The following is a 16,185-nucleotide window of genomic DNA, read 5'->3' as shown; positions in this document are numbered from 1 at the left end:
ATTGTTCTAAATTTCTCTTTCCACTGTGGTCTTAGTTTATTAATACTTTAGGATCTTCTGTATTTTTAATACCACTATAATGTTGGTACCCAAACACTTTGGGAGCTTTTGCATTTTTTGCATTCGTTGGCATTCTAGAACATATCTGTGGTATCACATCATCGGTACCAAAATATTCTCAAATTGATGAGTGATTTTAACTCATGTATGTCTGATGATATCTAATCTGTACTCTAAATGATAAGCTGGTTTTTCCGGAAGCACATTATCTTTGATAGTATAATCCTTTTTGTTCGTATCTTTAGAAGTTGTAACAGCAGTAATTACTATGACTACTACTGCAGCATTCAAAATTGTGATGCTTTCAAAAATACAGAAGCTTTTAAAGCAAATCTGCAGTAATTACTGTTACTACTACAGTATTTAAAATTATATTTTTAAAAATACCGAATCTTTTATATGATACCAACAAATGCAGAATATCAAGAAGCTTCTAAAAAATGAGGATACCGATAGCAGGATAGTACGAAAAAATTTAGAATCATCTGCACCATTAGGATACCAAAACAATGCATCAAACATATTGCATGATAGTACAAGAAATTTAGAGTCTTCTGCACCAATAGGCTAGCAGAACAATGCATCAAAAATACTGCATGATAGTACAAAAAATTTAGAGTCTTCTGCACCAATAGGCTAGCAGGACAATGTACCAAATATATTGCATGATAGTTCAAAAAATTTAGAATCATCTGCACCATTAGGATAGCAGAACAATGCACCAAACAATGTACCAAAAATATTGCAAGATAGTACAAAAAATCTAGAGTCTTCTGCACCAATTGGATAGCAGAACAATGCACCAAACAATGTACCAAAAATATTGCAAGATAGTACAAAAAATTTAGAGTCTTCTGCACCAATAGGATACCAAAACAAAGCATTAAAAATATTGCCTCATAGCACAAGAAATTTATAGTCTTCTGCACCAATTGGATAGCAGAACAATGCACCAAACAATGTACCAAAAATATTGCAAGATAGTACAAAAAATCTAGAGTCTTCTGCACCAATTGGATAGCAGAACAATGCACCAAACAATGTACCAAAAATATTGCAAGATAGTACAAAAAATTTAGAGTCTTCTGCACCAATTGGATAGCAGAACAATGCACCAAACAATGTACCAAAAATATTTGTGGATTAAAAAATAGGTGCACTATTACTAATCTGTTATTACACTCTTACTGCCAATTGGATGAAGATGAAAGCAAATCAGCATCATACTGAAAGTGATACCAAAAAGACGACTACCGCTAAAGTTTTTGTAGTCTTTTTGTAAACTCCTTTTAGAATTAGAAGCAGTTCAAGCAGAGGAAATATAATAAGGATGAATGGATAAAGATGAAATGAAGATCTGTTGAATAAATAAAGCAGAGTGATAGAGAATGAATAAGAGGTTTGGAGAATGATCGGAAGGGAATACATATATATAAGAGAGAGAAGGACAGAGAGGAAGAGAATCGCATTTCGGTAAATGTGTCGAAGCGAGCGGCTCTTGGAGAGCGGTGTCGTTGCCCTCTTCGGGTTTGCTCGTGCTTACATTGCTCGCTGGCTGACTGCCTACCGTCGTATCCACTTGGCATGTTCTCTCTGCTGCTGGGCTGCTTCGAGCTATATCCTGTCCCCTCCGCTTATACACGAGCCATCCTCTCTTGATTCCCTCTCCCTTTGTAGGAGCACCTGTCGCTACACACGGTGACTTTAACGTTAGGGGCTCACCAGAGGTAACTAGACGGGTTATCAGTCGGCGCAACATCTTCGTCGCGACGGGACATAGAGAGCGACCTAATAGAATACTGATTAATCACAAGACTGGTTACCGCAACTTTCGCATATACATACCTATATACATACATATATACATCGAAGGGGGTGAAAAAAAATGTGGTGCAGTTAACTTACAACACAAAAATTTCACCCTTAGATTTGAATTCAATTTTTGTCGAAGATACAATTTTTTAATCTACAATTTTTTTCAACCTTAATTTTTTTAAATTCTTTTTTAAAAAGAATTAATTCTTAATCCTGTTTTGGGTATTCTTTGGACAAAAAAATACTGTTAGTATTTGTGATAAATCTGCGTTAAGTTTGTGGCCTTGGGTTCGAAGGTATTTTTGATTTTTTTTTCTGGTTGACAGTGGTGGGAATTTCTTGAACGACATGTGATTATTAGAACTGAGGAGAGATAAACGAACAATGTGAATTGTGTTTGAGGGCATTATCGAAGGATTCTTATCGAGAAAGAGAGAGAGAGAGAAACTGGTTTGTGTGTCGTTTATTTCGTTATCGGTTTTATCGAAAAGCGCATTAAAAAGGGTGAGAACAATTGTCCTGGACCAAACGACCAGGGGGGTAGACACACTGGAAGGTAGTCGGGATGCGGCACACGGAGCCGCTTAGCTCCAGGTAACACGTGGCGACTTCACGCCTTCCGCACTCATTAGGTAAGAGCATCATCAACGTATAATGATGACATTTTTTTGGAAAATTGTTTAATTTTGTTTTTTACTGCATCTTCCTCTCTCTTTAAAGAAAATGTTGTATCTTCCTCTTGTTCGCAATATAACAAAAAATTTTCGATTTAACAATAAAGCATTAATCGATATTTGATTGTATTACAGTAAAACCTGTCGGAATGCAACTCGATTGTTTAAATTTATTGCAGTAAACAATCTGTAAAATTTTAATTTTTAAATTATTACATAAGTTAATTTTGTAATATTTTTACAATATTCCGGAACTAATTAAAAATTATTTTTGTTCGACATGTTTGAATGCAATACGAATTTTAAAATTGAGTTGCATTTCAACAGGTTCGACTGTATAAGAAAACTAATATTTTAGTTATTTGAACATTTAATGTTTAAAAATTTACTAAATTGATTAATTTAATTAGTAAATAAAATAATCCATTTTAAAAATTAAATGATTAATTATATGGTTTAAATAAATTTTATCTGGTTTAAATAAATTGTATTTGGTTCAAATAAATTTTCATTTAAATTAAATAAAATTTCTCTGAACGAAACAAAATTCATTTGAACTATTTGATTTATTAAAATAACATTTCTTTGAATACATAAAATTAAAATATATAAAATATAAATAATGTTTGAAAAAAATATAAAAATTTATTCTTCTAAAATAAAAACATATGTGTATTTAATAGAAGAAAATTAAATGAAATATAAAAGTTCATTTGATAGAATATGTAGTCTATTTGACTTAGAGACAAATATCCTTTTTTGTTTGACACAAGTAAATTTTATTTTACTACTTTCAATTTAAATAATTTTTTTTTCCAAAGAAAAATTATAGCTGTTACAGTTTTATTGTTTTTTCGGTAAAATTTTATTTTCTTTCAAGTTTATTGTTCAATTTTTATTGTTTATTCGACAAAAATTTATTTCCTTTCAAGTTTATTGATAAATTTTTTCAGAAACTTGAGAATATTTTTTCGAGACACATTAAAGGGGAAATTGTGTACCATAAAAATCCCGTATTATTTGATCTTTCGTCTTTTATTTATTCTTTTTTCGAACAGCTGATCCTCTTTAATTTAATGTATTTTATGAGAGGATCGAATTTTGAATAGAATCTAATTGAGCAGTTATAAAATGTTTATGTAGAAATATTTTTTTTCTCGCTTATGAAAAATATTGACTATTGGCTGTAAATTATATATTATTTGTTAATAAGAAGAATATAGTGGAAAATATTATAATTTATGAGTTAGAAGAAAATGAAGAGATTGTGTGAAGAGTCAGAAAACTATTAATTTAATTCTTGTACATCAATTAAAGATGATGCTGGGGGTCAATTAATCATGCAGGAAAATTATACTTTAAAATTGTATTTATTTATCATTGGATTTTATAGAGATTATTATGATATTGACAGTATCATTATGCTTTGTCAATCATTATATTTCTTTGATGAATTTATCTAAATTGACTATTTTGTTTATATATTTTATTTGTTTCATTGCAGTTATTTATTATTTCTATTTTATTTGTCAATTTATTTTATTTATCTTGTTTTGTTATTAATTTTATTATAATTTTTTTAGTTTTTCAAATTTATTATTCTACTATTTATTTATTCACGTTTTATTTACTTTATTAGAAAAATGTTAATTTTTTCCCCGATATTTTACCATATTGTTGTTTAAATAAATTTTTCAAATTATAATTAACTTGTTGATAAATAAATAAAGAAATAAATAAATAAAATTTAATTAAAACAAAAAACAATTTTTAAAATTGAAAAATTCAAATTTTGTATTTATTTATTTTAAATAATTTTTGAAAAAACAATTTTTTTCCTCTTGAAGAAATTTTATCACATGATTGATTTAAGAGTAATTAATATCATTATTATAAGTAGAACAGTTTTGAGATTTAATGATAATAATTCACTTAACAGCCCTAAGTAAGTCAACACTTTGTAATAAAGTCTCGAGGAGGGGTTCCGCTAGAGAGTGTTGGTTATAGTCAAGTAAATAACTAAGTTAATGTATATAAATAATTCTCCTTGACAGTCGAAAAAAAAATTCTCTTCAGCTAATTGATGCCGTTACAAAGTAAATTACTAATTCACAAAACGATATTAAACATTAAAAACATTTATTCAAGTCATTATTTCCTTATTTCCGAGATAATTATTGCATTAGACATGAAATACAAGATTGTCCGTATTTTATACACTTTCGAGTTTTTTCTTCATTTTTTCAAATATAAAATATATTTATATTTATTCTTCTCTTTATATATTTTTATTTTTCATTTTATTTTTTATATAACTTTATTATTTCTGGCGAAGAAATTTTATTTATTAATTTCTTTATTTACATTTTTATTCAATAATTGTAATACATTTTTTTTAATAACTTTCTTATTTACATTTTTCGTTAATAATTGTAGGGGAATGTAGTCAAGGTTGGTCTACTGTCTAGGTAGGCCATCGCGATTTTTTGGACAAGTTCACTAGCGCCACCTACACGCATGCTTGTCGAAGCTTATCTTAGTGTAACCTAACTTTTTGTTCAATTACATTTTCGGAGGATCGAAAATTGTGTTTTCTGTGACGTCGGTACAAAAAAAGCTCAAAAAAAGTTTTGTGCATAATGTGAAAAACCATTAATAAAAGATAAAAAACAAATTGAATCGTCAAGGCAAGTATGCAGAAAATTTGTGGGACTCATGGTTGAAAGGAAAACAAAGTAAAAAATCGAATCCCGAAACGTATTTCTTTATGGTTACAACAATTCGGTAATGTTACTTACTGTCAAGGTCGGCCACTATGTGTTTAAAATGCGCAAAGTTGAGGACGAGCTACTTCATTTGCAAAAACTGCAATTCTGTATAACTCATAATATAATTGATCATCTTATTAATATTTTTATTTAATTTTATTAATATTTTAGTGCAGAATTTTTTTTTATTTATATTTATTTTTTTATATTGTTTATTGTTATTATTTTGTTATTTTATTAAGTTACAAACTGTAAACAATAAAGAATCAATATTCCGTAACTCCAAACATGTTATTTTATTTTTTAACGATTAATGCCCTTTGAATTTTAAACATGGCCGACCTTGACTGTAATGGCCAACCTCGACTACAAATTATTTTTTTTTTAAATCTTTATAACTTTTTCATTTTAAAACCAATCAATTTACTTTGTACAGAAAAGATGTTCCTATTAAACAGGACTTTCCAACCATATACTTCAATTGTCCAAATTCATTTTTAAAAAAAAGTTATAAACAAAAGTCAAAAAGGTGGCCGACCTAGACTATGTTCCCCTAATATTTTTTAAAAATATTTATTTACTTATTTATATTTTTAGTTACTTTTAATTATTTTTTTAATAATTTCCTTATTTGTATTTTTAATAATGCTTTAAATAGTTTATTATTTACATTTTTAATTCATAACTATAATAATTCTTGTCAATATTTTCGGTAATAATATTTATTTTTATTAATAATTTTTATTAATAATTTTTGTCAATAATTTTGTTAATAATATTTTTTGTTAATAACTATATAATAATTTTTTTTTAATTTTTAGTTATTAGCTGCAATAATTATTGTCAATAATATTTTTAGTTAATACCTATTAACTTTTGTCAATAATTTTGTTTACATTACATTTGGTTAATGTAATAATTTTGTTAATAATATTTTTAATTAATAACTAATAAATAAATAATAATAAACAAATAAATAATAATAATAAATAAAATAATAAAAATAATAAATAAATAATAATTTTTTTTAATAATTTTATTAATAAGATTTTTAGTCACAATGTTTTTTCTCTTATTTATAAAAAGTAGAATTTCGCGCAACAATGAAATAATATTATAGTAATATTGAGATCTAGGTGAAAATTGATAAATAAGTGGCAAGAATGTGCAAAGTGGATTTATGTTAATAACGAGAGATAAGAGAAATGAATAAGATCTGTGTTTCTGAGGATATAACTTTATGACAACGTTCTCACTAGGATTTAGTACGTAATAACATAATTGCAGTTTCAAAGTGTCTTAAAAGCGCTATGAAAACACTTAATCATTGAATAAAATTTATTAAAGTTGAACTTTATTTTCCTCACTGACAATTGATTCCTTGTCAATTAATTTTTATTCTAATTTGAAACATTTTATTTTTAATTAACGATTTTTATTTATCAGTTATATGAACTTTTTCGGTTACTATCAATAATAATTTAGTAATCATTATTTTTAATAATACAATATTATTAAAGATTAATGATAATAATTAATTAATATTTAAAAATTATTTTAACTTTTTGTGTCACTATTATTAATTTGAACTATTTATTATTATTTACTATTATTGATCAAGAAATTAAAAAAAACTGAATGAATAAAAAAAATGTATTATTTATTACTATCTTATTAATCATAATTTTTATTTTTGTCAGCATTATTATTATGATTATTGTTATTAATATAACTAATTAATTATTATTTATTTACTATTAACGGACTTACAAAAAAGCGAAAAATTATTAAATAAATAAATAATTATTGTTATTAAATTAAATATTAATAAATACTATAGAATAAAATAATTTATTATCATTCCGTTTGATAATAATAATAATCTCTAATTCGTTTGATCAAGAGGATAATTGCAAGCTTTTTGTTTCATGTTCATATATTTTTTTCAATAAAATTTTTCCTTTGTAATTCTTGTTTAGTGGAATATTTTGACTGGAAATTTTGTAATCGAAATAATTTTTAGTAAATTATTTTTGAAGTCACACAATTTATTTAACTGATTTTATGAAAGAAAAAAGGGAAGAAGAAGAAGAAGAAGAAGATCCTTTACTGTGACTAACGAACTGTGTTATAATTTGAAGTTTAAAATTGAACTTGAAATCCCCACTTCAGCAAAATAACTTTTCCCTGTCGTTTCTCACGCCCCAGCGAAATTCAGAGTAACCACGACTGGTTTTTGAGGTAACGGCGGAAGATTGGGCATTCTTGTTTACTTGCAAGAAGTAGGAACACGTTTCCTTTCTCTCCCAGCTTCTTTAATTCCCTATGCCACCATGCGGCTAACCACGATCATCTGTGCTATCTCACACTATAAGATTCAATTCTGATTTCGATCTACTTATCTATCTTCTTTTTCTTTTTTTCCCTTTTTTTCTTTTTCTCTTTTTTCCTTTTCTTCGGTTTTTCTTTTTTAAAATTTCTTGCTTTTCTTCTTCTTTTTTCTTTTTTCTATTCTTTTCCTTTTTTTTTTGTTTTTCTTCTTTCCTATTTCTTCCTTCTTCTCTTTTTTTCTTCTTCGTTTTTTTCTTTCTTTTTTTTACATTTTTTCCCTTTTCCTTTTCAATACACAATTTTCGCATTTAATTTATTATTTCTTCTTCTGTTCTTCCTCATTTTTTCGTCCCATTTTCGTTTTTCTACTTCTCTTTTCTTTAGCAATTTTTTTTGTTGCACTAGATGGGAAAATAAATTCAAAAACCCTTTTGGAAAAATTTAGAATTATTTCTTTTATATACTAATAACGAATGGAACTTAGAGGCAAGTGGCTAGTGTACGTGGTTAGTAATTTACTAGTTAGGATTCGATTCTTACCAAAAAAAGATTTTAATTTCAAAACTATTCTATTAGTTTTTCCACTGTTTTCACTTGAAAAATTTTTTGTTAATTTTATCTCATTGTCTAATAAAACGAAAGAATGAAAAAAGAAAAATAAAAACTACAAGGGAAAAGAAAATTTTCTCAATCCTGAAAATTCTTACACTGAAAAAAATGTTTAGTAATTCTTACTATTCATTAAAGCAAAAATTAAATTGTTTTGATTTTTTTTTGCATTTATGACAACTTTTATTGATACTGCATTAAATGTTACTAAAATCCAAATATATTTTACTAATTTTTACTAAAATTTACTTATGAGTACATTTTTCTTCGATCGAAGTTCATTTTACTTATTGTATGTTTACTAAAAATTACTAATTCAAAATTCATTTTCTTTTGGTAAAATTAATTTTTCGATAAAGTATAATTACTTTTATTATTATTTTGTAATTATTAAATTATTATAATTATTATTATTACTATTATAATTATTTAATTTCTGTAATTAAAACTAAACAGAATAGAATATTTTGAGTACCTGCTACTTATACCAAGAGCAATTCATCTCGTTTACGAGCGAACTTTCATGCCATCTGGGCGGAAGTTCAGCGAACTATTTTGGCGCGAAATTCAAAAAGCACAAATTGAAAGAATCAATAAATGAATAACTAAGTAAAAATATATTTATATTTAGTAAGTAAAAATATTTTTCAGATGAATATTAACTTGTCATTTTATACAAGAGTCTGAATAATTATTGCCATTATAATTATCGATAACAATTATAAGAATAGTAATTATGAAAAAAGATATAGTCTAAATCTTTTTTCATAATTTTAATTCTTAATCAGCGAAAAATTCTAATATTGACTATAGGAATAGTTATTAATATAATATTATTAACAACTTAATAATAATAAAAATAATAATAAACTTTTATAACTATAAATAAATAAATAGCGACAGGAAAAACTAATATGATAAGAATACTAAAAATAATGATGATAAGAATATTAAAATACATAATAATAATTTAAATAATTATTAAATTTGAAGAAGTTAACAATTTTCCCGAATCAATCCTACACAAATAAATTAAATATATCTTAAATAAATCTCGATAAGCTAATGGGCTTCATATGCTTAAATAATTATTGTTATATAACAAATAGTTTATATAATTCTTGTAGGCAATAAAAATTATTTAATAATAATCACATTATTGGAAAAAAATCCAGAATCCAGATAAACATTTTTTTCTTCCTTTGAGTGTAATGGTGATTTCTTCCTGTGGAATTCCAGTAGGAAGACTATGTGGAATTTGAATTGGTATTTTTTTTTTCTTCTTTTTGTTTTAATAGGGACGAGATCATCTTGGGGAAGTATGTACCGAGAGCGGCAAAAGATGTAAGTTGGCAGAGGCATGGTTTTAAATCAAGTGGGGAGGGAATGTGGTCGGTCGGAAGGCCTCACCAAAAATTTTCGTGCCGGTCCTTCCTCTCAAGACCTCCACGTGCTATGGGGGCCCACCTCTCTCTCTCTCTCTCTCTCTCTCCCTCTCTGTCTCTCTTTCGATGGGACTCTCTTTTATCGAGTTGTTTCAGCTCTCTTTCACCCGCGAGAGCAAATCGAGCGCCTCTCATCCCTCACTCTGTCTTCTTCTCTCCCACGGCTAACAAACACAGACACACACACACACATATATATACCAAAAGTGATCAACTAACTCCTTCGAGAAGTGCTCCTCAGATGCTACATTCCTGGTAGCGGTTTTCGATGAGAACGCACTTTGTGAAGCGTCACTTGTCTGTCGTTTGCTGTCTCACTGCGCGTCTTTTGCCGGCAAAATGCCCAGTGTCAGTGAACAGTGACAGTGCCACTGGCAAAGAACCCCCACGTGACCTCTAATCGTCCATCGAGTGCCAGTTTCTCTCTCTCTCTCTCTCTCTCTCTCTTTCTCTCCTTCCATATGTATTATATTGCCTATAAAACCGCTATAAGAAAAGCGTCTACTATTCGTTCATGAAAAACAAACTCTTCTTAGAATTGATCATTCCACACGTTCCACGTACCTTATTTACTATATATACAACCGGATTGTACGGGACTTTCTCAAAAATTTATTTACACTGGTGGAAAAAATTTTTTATTATAGATACAATAATAAAAGAATTGTTGCAATGGAACAATTTTTCTATACTATACCAACCTCTTTTTGGTGATTTATTGTTGCAATGAAACAATTTTTCTATACCAAACTCTTTTTAGTGGTTTATAAGCACAGAAAAAACGATAATTTAATTTTAAGAAGCTCCTACTTAAATAGGAGCCAAGAAGAAGCCACTTAATTTAAGTAGGGAATATTCTTGGCTCCTATTTAAGCAGGTGATTCTTAAAATTAGATTATCGTTTTTTCTGTGTAATTGTATATATATTTTAAGTTTTAACCCGGCGAGCGTAAGATAGGGTAAAATTTACCCTGTGAAATATTCATTCCTCGATAATTCGAATTTGTAATGCTGAATTTAAATGTAATTTTTAATAGCTGATCTGAATACCCCAGCTGAAAAAGTTGTATAAAAATTCACTAGAATCATTCTATTAAAATCATTCTATATATGAATATTCTACAATATTCTAGTGAATATTGTATATAATTTCACTAGAATGATTCTATAGAATTTCTACATGAATTCTACTAAATTTTAATTATTTTTAAGTAGAAAGAATTTAAAATCGTGAAATAATATTTTTCAATATTATATTATTGTGTAATTAAATTTTACATTTAATTTCCATGACAAATTTTAAGTCAAAAATTGTTTATATCATTTAAATATTCATATATGATTCATTTACCTTAGTAACAAGGCTCGAAATAGTAAAAGTATTTAAAAATATACGGACTTTATGGACCAAAAATGAAAAATTACGGACTAATTACTGACAAAAATATAACTAGTCCGAGTCAAATAAGAAAACATTTTACTTAAAAGTATAAATTTAATTTTTTCATAACTATAAAACATGAAGATAACGCTCGATTTCTTCACGTTTTATAATAATTAAAAATGGCGAATTGATAAAATTATTAAGAATATTGTACTTCTTCAAAATTATTTACAAATTTTAATTATTCATAAATTCTTCAATTAAACATATATTAGAAAATAGAAGTTTCAAATAATATAAAAAAAATTCAATTACCCTTTTTCAAAAAAATTAATTTCAAAATTTAATTATTTCTAATAATTCACGCTATATATTGCTTTTAATATTCAATTATTATCTAAAATTTTAACTAAAATTTATTTTTAAATCAATTTTTATTAGAAAATTCTAGTAGAATTTAATTATTTAACTATAAATAAATAATTTTTGAATAATAATTGTATGTTTCTTAAAATTTAATTCTCATAAAGAATTTTATCAACATATTTTTAAATAATTGAATTCTTTCGACGATTTTTAATAAAATTTTTAAGAATAAAATTTTTCGAGAAATTCGATTAAAATTGTAATAAAAATAATTGAAATTCTGCATTAAGTTTTATTATTTATGAAAATAATTGAATTCCTAAGAAGAATTTTATTATTTTTGAACATAATTAAATTTCTGCGAAGGATTTTATTACTCTTGAAAACAATTGAATTTCTGTAATAATTTGTAACTTCTCCAAAATTAAATTTTTTTTCAGTGTTAACTAAAATTTTTCTATAAATCCATTATTTTTAATAATTTTAGAAATTTTTTTTTGTAAATTTTGAATTTATTTGTTTTTAACTGAAATTCATTTATAAATCAATTTTTATTAGAGAATTCTACTAGAATTCAATTATTTAAATAAAAAAAAATAATTTATTGAATATTTGAATATTTCATAAATTGAATTCTCATGAAGAATTTTATCAACAAATGTTTAAATACTTGATTTCGTTTGACGAATTTTAATAATATTTTTTATAATAATTACAATTATCGAGGAATTCGATTGAAATTTTATTAAAAATGATTGAAATTCTGCGATGAGTTTTACCATTTATGAAAATAATTGAATTCCTAAAAAGAATGTTATTATATAGAAAAATAATTAAATTTCTGTAAAAGTTTTATTATTTATAAAAATAATTGAATTATATTGCAAAGAAATTTATAAAAAATTTGTAAAACATTGAATTTCTGTAAAATTTTTATTATTTTATGAAAATAATTAAATGTTTGCGTAGAATTTTATTAAAATTTATTAAAATAATTGAATTCTTTTGGAAAATTTTATTAAAATAATAGATATTGGAAATCATTCAATTGAGGAAAATTTTTGAAAATAATTGAATTTTGTAAAAGAATTTTATTTTTTATAAAGATAAAAGATATTAAATTTCAAAAAAGAAATCGGAATTTAACTTTTAATAGAATGAAAACAAATTTTTTTTTTAATTTACGAAGAAAAGTTTTTTAATCAATAACAAAATTGAACTAAACATTTTTTTACTCATTAACTTTGAATTAATTAAATTAATTCTTATTTAAAGTCAAAGCAGACTGTTAACGAAAGTTTTAAAAAGTATATTTGTAGTTAAATGGTTATTAATAATAGTTACTAATAGTTTTTACGAATAGTTCGAATAGCTACTAATAATTAGAACACTAAGAGAATTAATTAATTAATATTTAATATTTAAAAAATATACTTAAATTAAATTGAGAATAGTAAAAAATGCCCTACAATTAAATATTTAACATTATAAAAATTGATTACAATCAAAAATTGAATACCTACTAGTTTAAAAAAATCGATTACAAGAATATTTATGAAAAATAATAAAGTTCCTGGTTAGAAGAGATTTATGTGTTTTAAAATTACTAACATTTTTAATGCACTGACTCTTCAAGGAAATACTCAATTGATTTATCGAAATTTTTACAACCATATATAGGATTAAAATCTCATTAAATTTTTTTTTATTCAAGTGTAAGAGATGATTCATTAATATATCGAAACTAATATCCACCAATTATTTACTTTAATGTTTCTAGACACGGTGATGAGATTTTTTTTCTCTCTGTTTTTTTTTTGTTGAAAACGAGACGATATAAATTTTATCCTAATAAGCCGGAATGGAATACTAATTGGTGGGTTGAATAATCTCTGTCTATAGGAAATGATTACGTCAATTTTGTCAGCAGTTTCGAGAGTTAACAACCCAGACTCAACTGTAACTCATTGAATTCACATTTGTATTCGATTCACAATTTTTCATTTTTTTTTTTTTTTTTGAATGGTCATCTCTTTTTTTTCTGTAAACAATGGAAAAAAGTGAAACAATTTAAAAAAGTTTTTCATGTTGAGGGAAAAAAAGTTTCGAGAAGACGACTTTTTTTGATTGAATATGAGATGAAATTTTTTGATGATTGATTTCATTTTGAAATGTGAGTATTTTAAATTTGTCTTTGTTTAATAAAACTCTAGTACTGAAGTGTTATTATGTTCCTAAACAATAAGTTTTTTTATTAATAAATTTTTTACTACTTGGTACTGTTTAATTTCGAAAAAAAAATCTTTTTGGTACCAATTTGAAAATAAAATTTTACGAAGAATACTTTAGTACAAAAATGGTTTTCTTTAAATAACTCTTTATATTAATTAAAAGATTTATTACTAACAAGAATACTTTGGTATCAAAGAATTTTATCTTGAAAAGCTCTTTGGTACCAATTTGAAAACTCAATTTTACGAAGAATACTTTGGTACCAGAATATTTACTTTTGAATAATTCTTTGGTAACAATTTAAAAATTAAACGCTATCAAGAATACTTTGGTACCGATGTTATTTTTCTTAAAAAAATCTTTGGTACCAATTTGAAAATTCAATTTTAAGAAAAATACTTTGGTACAAAAATTATTTTTTTGAAAAAACTCTTTATATCAATTTAAAGATCTAATACTAACAAGAATACTTTGGTATTAAAGAATTTTGTCTTGAAAAACTCGTTCGTACCAATTTGAAAACTTAATTTCACGAAAAATACTTTGGTACCAGAATATTTACCTTTGAAAAATTCTTTGGTACCAATTTAAAAATTAAACGCTATCAAGAATACTTTGGTACCGATGTTATTTTTCTTGAGGAAGTCACTGGTACCAAGACTTGATTGGGCCTGATTTAAAAATTTACTTATTTAATAATACAATGGTACCAACGTCCTAATAAACAACTCAATTTTACGAAGAATACTTTGGTACCAGAATACTTTTTGTGAAATAAATAAATATTTACCTTTGAAAAATTCTTTGGTACCAATTTAAAGATTTAATACTAACAAGAATACTTTGGTATCGAAGTATTTCGTCTTGTAAAATTTTTTTGTACTAATTTAGAAATACAATATTATTAAAAATACTTTGGTAAGTTTTTTTTTTAAACTTCATGATACTAAAAATATTCTTTTATGTAAATAGTCCAACTTTTAGAAAGTTTAATTAAGAAAAATCACAAAAATTGTAAAGTAGGAAAGTATTTCGTTAAAGGAAAACCTCTTTGATAAAAAAAATACTTGAGTAAGTAATTGTTTTTAAAATTTGTTCTGCCGTTTGAATTTAAAAATTTTCCAAGAAAACATGTAGAAAAAAGAATTAGTAAAAATAAATAATAAGCTCTAATAATATACACTTGACTTCCTTACTTTGGTATGTTTATTGCCGACACGAAAGAAAGTAACGCACAACTTAAAACCAAAATGTAAATTACAAACTCTTATCTTGTGCTTGTTATACAAAGGTTAAAAACTATTCTATATACATTAAATTACAGGTTAAAGAGTATTATGTTACTCATTAAACTAACACTTTAAGTAACACTGTTCACACTATGTGTGCACTGTTAGTAGCTCTCCTGTAGTGGCATCAAGACAGCAATAAATTACAGTAAGAGGAGTCATTTGACACTCTTGATATTAATTACAGGCAAACGTGTATCCGTTGAATAATAAACGCTTCACTAATCATACACAATCTTACCTCCAGCGTATATAAAAGAGAGCCTCAAAACCATTTAAAGTCATTCATCATGAATTTTTCGCACGTACACATTTCAATATTTGCCCCCTTCCAATTCAAATTTGCCTTCAAGGGTCCCATCTACATGGGCGTTTTATTCACTATTAAATAGTTAACATTATTTTGATTTACACATTTGCCTTTAGCTGTCTTACGCATTTTGCATAGTATGTATATATATATATATATGTATAGAGAGAAGCATTTATACAATCGTTTTTACTAATCCCTACAATGGATTTGTATGTATAAGAACTTGTCTCGTGTGGGAGGACATTTCTCTCATAAAATACATTTGTACTTAACTCTCACCAAATGTATCTTTTTCTATTTTCCGTTACAAATTTATCTTACCTGTTATTGTGGAATGCAGACACTTTTCATACTGATTATTTCATCAGAAGAAACGTTAGTTTTATAGTGTGGAATATAATGTGGTGAATATTTTGGAAAATATTTTTGATTACAAGAAATATTTACATTGGTTATCAATTAGTTATTCATGAATGTTGTAGGTAATATTAAAAGAGGGAGGGGAAAATTTATTATAGTAGTCTTTGACTGTTATCATAATTTAGAATTATTTTAAATTTCTCAATTAGAATTTATTCATTTGTACTTAAAAATTACATGAATATTACCTGACAATAATTATTGAGTATTTCTTGATATTTAAATATTGATTTATCCTTTTGTAAAGGTGCTTAATTATCTTTGGTTCCACTACATATTAATTAAATTTTTTAGCTACATTACTATTTGAAAGACGTTTCAATACCAAAATTACTCTATTATTTCGGTATTTCCCTTTAGAAGTTGTTGACCAAAGTTGTTGATTCAAAAAACCTTCGGTATGTGTTTTCCCATAAGAATTTTTCTGGTACCAAAAATTAGTTTTAATTTAAAAATTTTCTGCTACAAATAATACTTTG

At 25.6% G+C, this 16,185-nt stretch overlaps 1 protein-coding gene across 2 annotated transcripts in view; it reads left to right on the top strand.

Moving 5' to 3' along the window:
* Positions 1-1,816: 1,816 nt before the first annotated feature.
* LOC122512887 overlaps positions 1,817-16,185 on the top strand; it is a 65,531-nt gene continuing 51,162 nt past the window's right edge. For both annotated transcript variants that reach the window (XM_043629019.1, XM_043629018.1), the window contains exon 1: positions 1,817-2,507. The gene's annotated coding sequence lies outside the window, so the exon portion shown is untranslated. The remainder of the gene's footprint in view (positions 2,508-16,185) is intronic.

This window comes from Leptopilina heterotoma, unplaced genomic scaffold (genome assembly GCF_015476425.1).
Source record: "Leptopilina heterotoma isolate Lh14 unplaced genomic scaffold, ASM1547642v1 Lhet_13, whole genome shotgun sequence".
Classification (NCBI taxonomy): domain Eukaryota; kingdom Metazoa; phylum Arthropoda; class Insecta; order Hymenoptera; family Figitidae; genus Leptopilina; species Leptopilina heterotoma.
The sequence above is the reverse complement of the archived record's forward strand: the minus strand, read 5'-3'. Positions and strand labels throughout refer to the sequence as shown.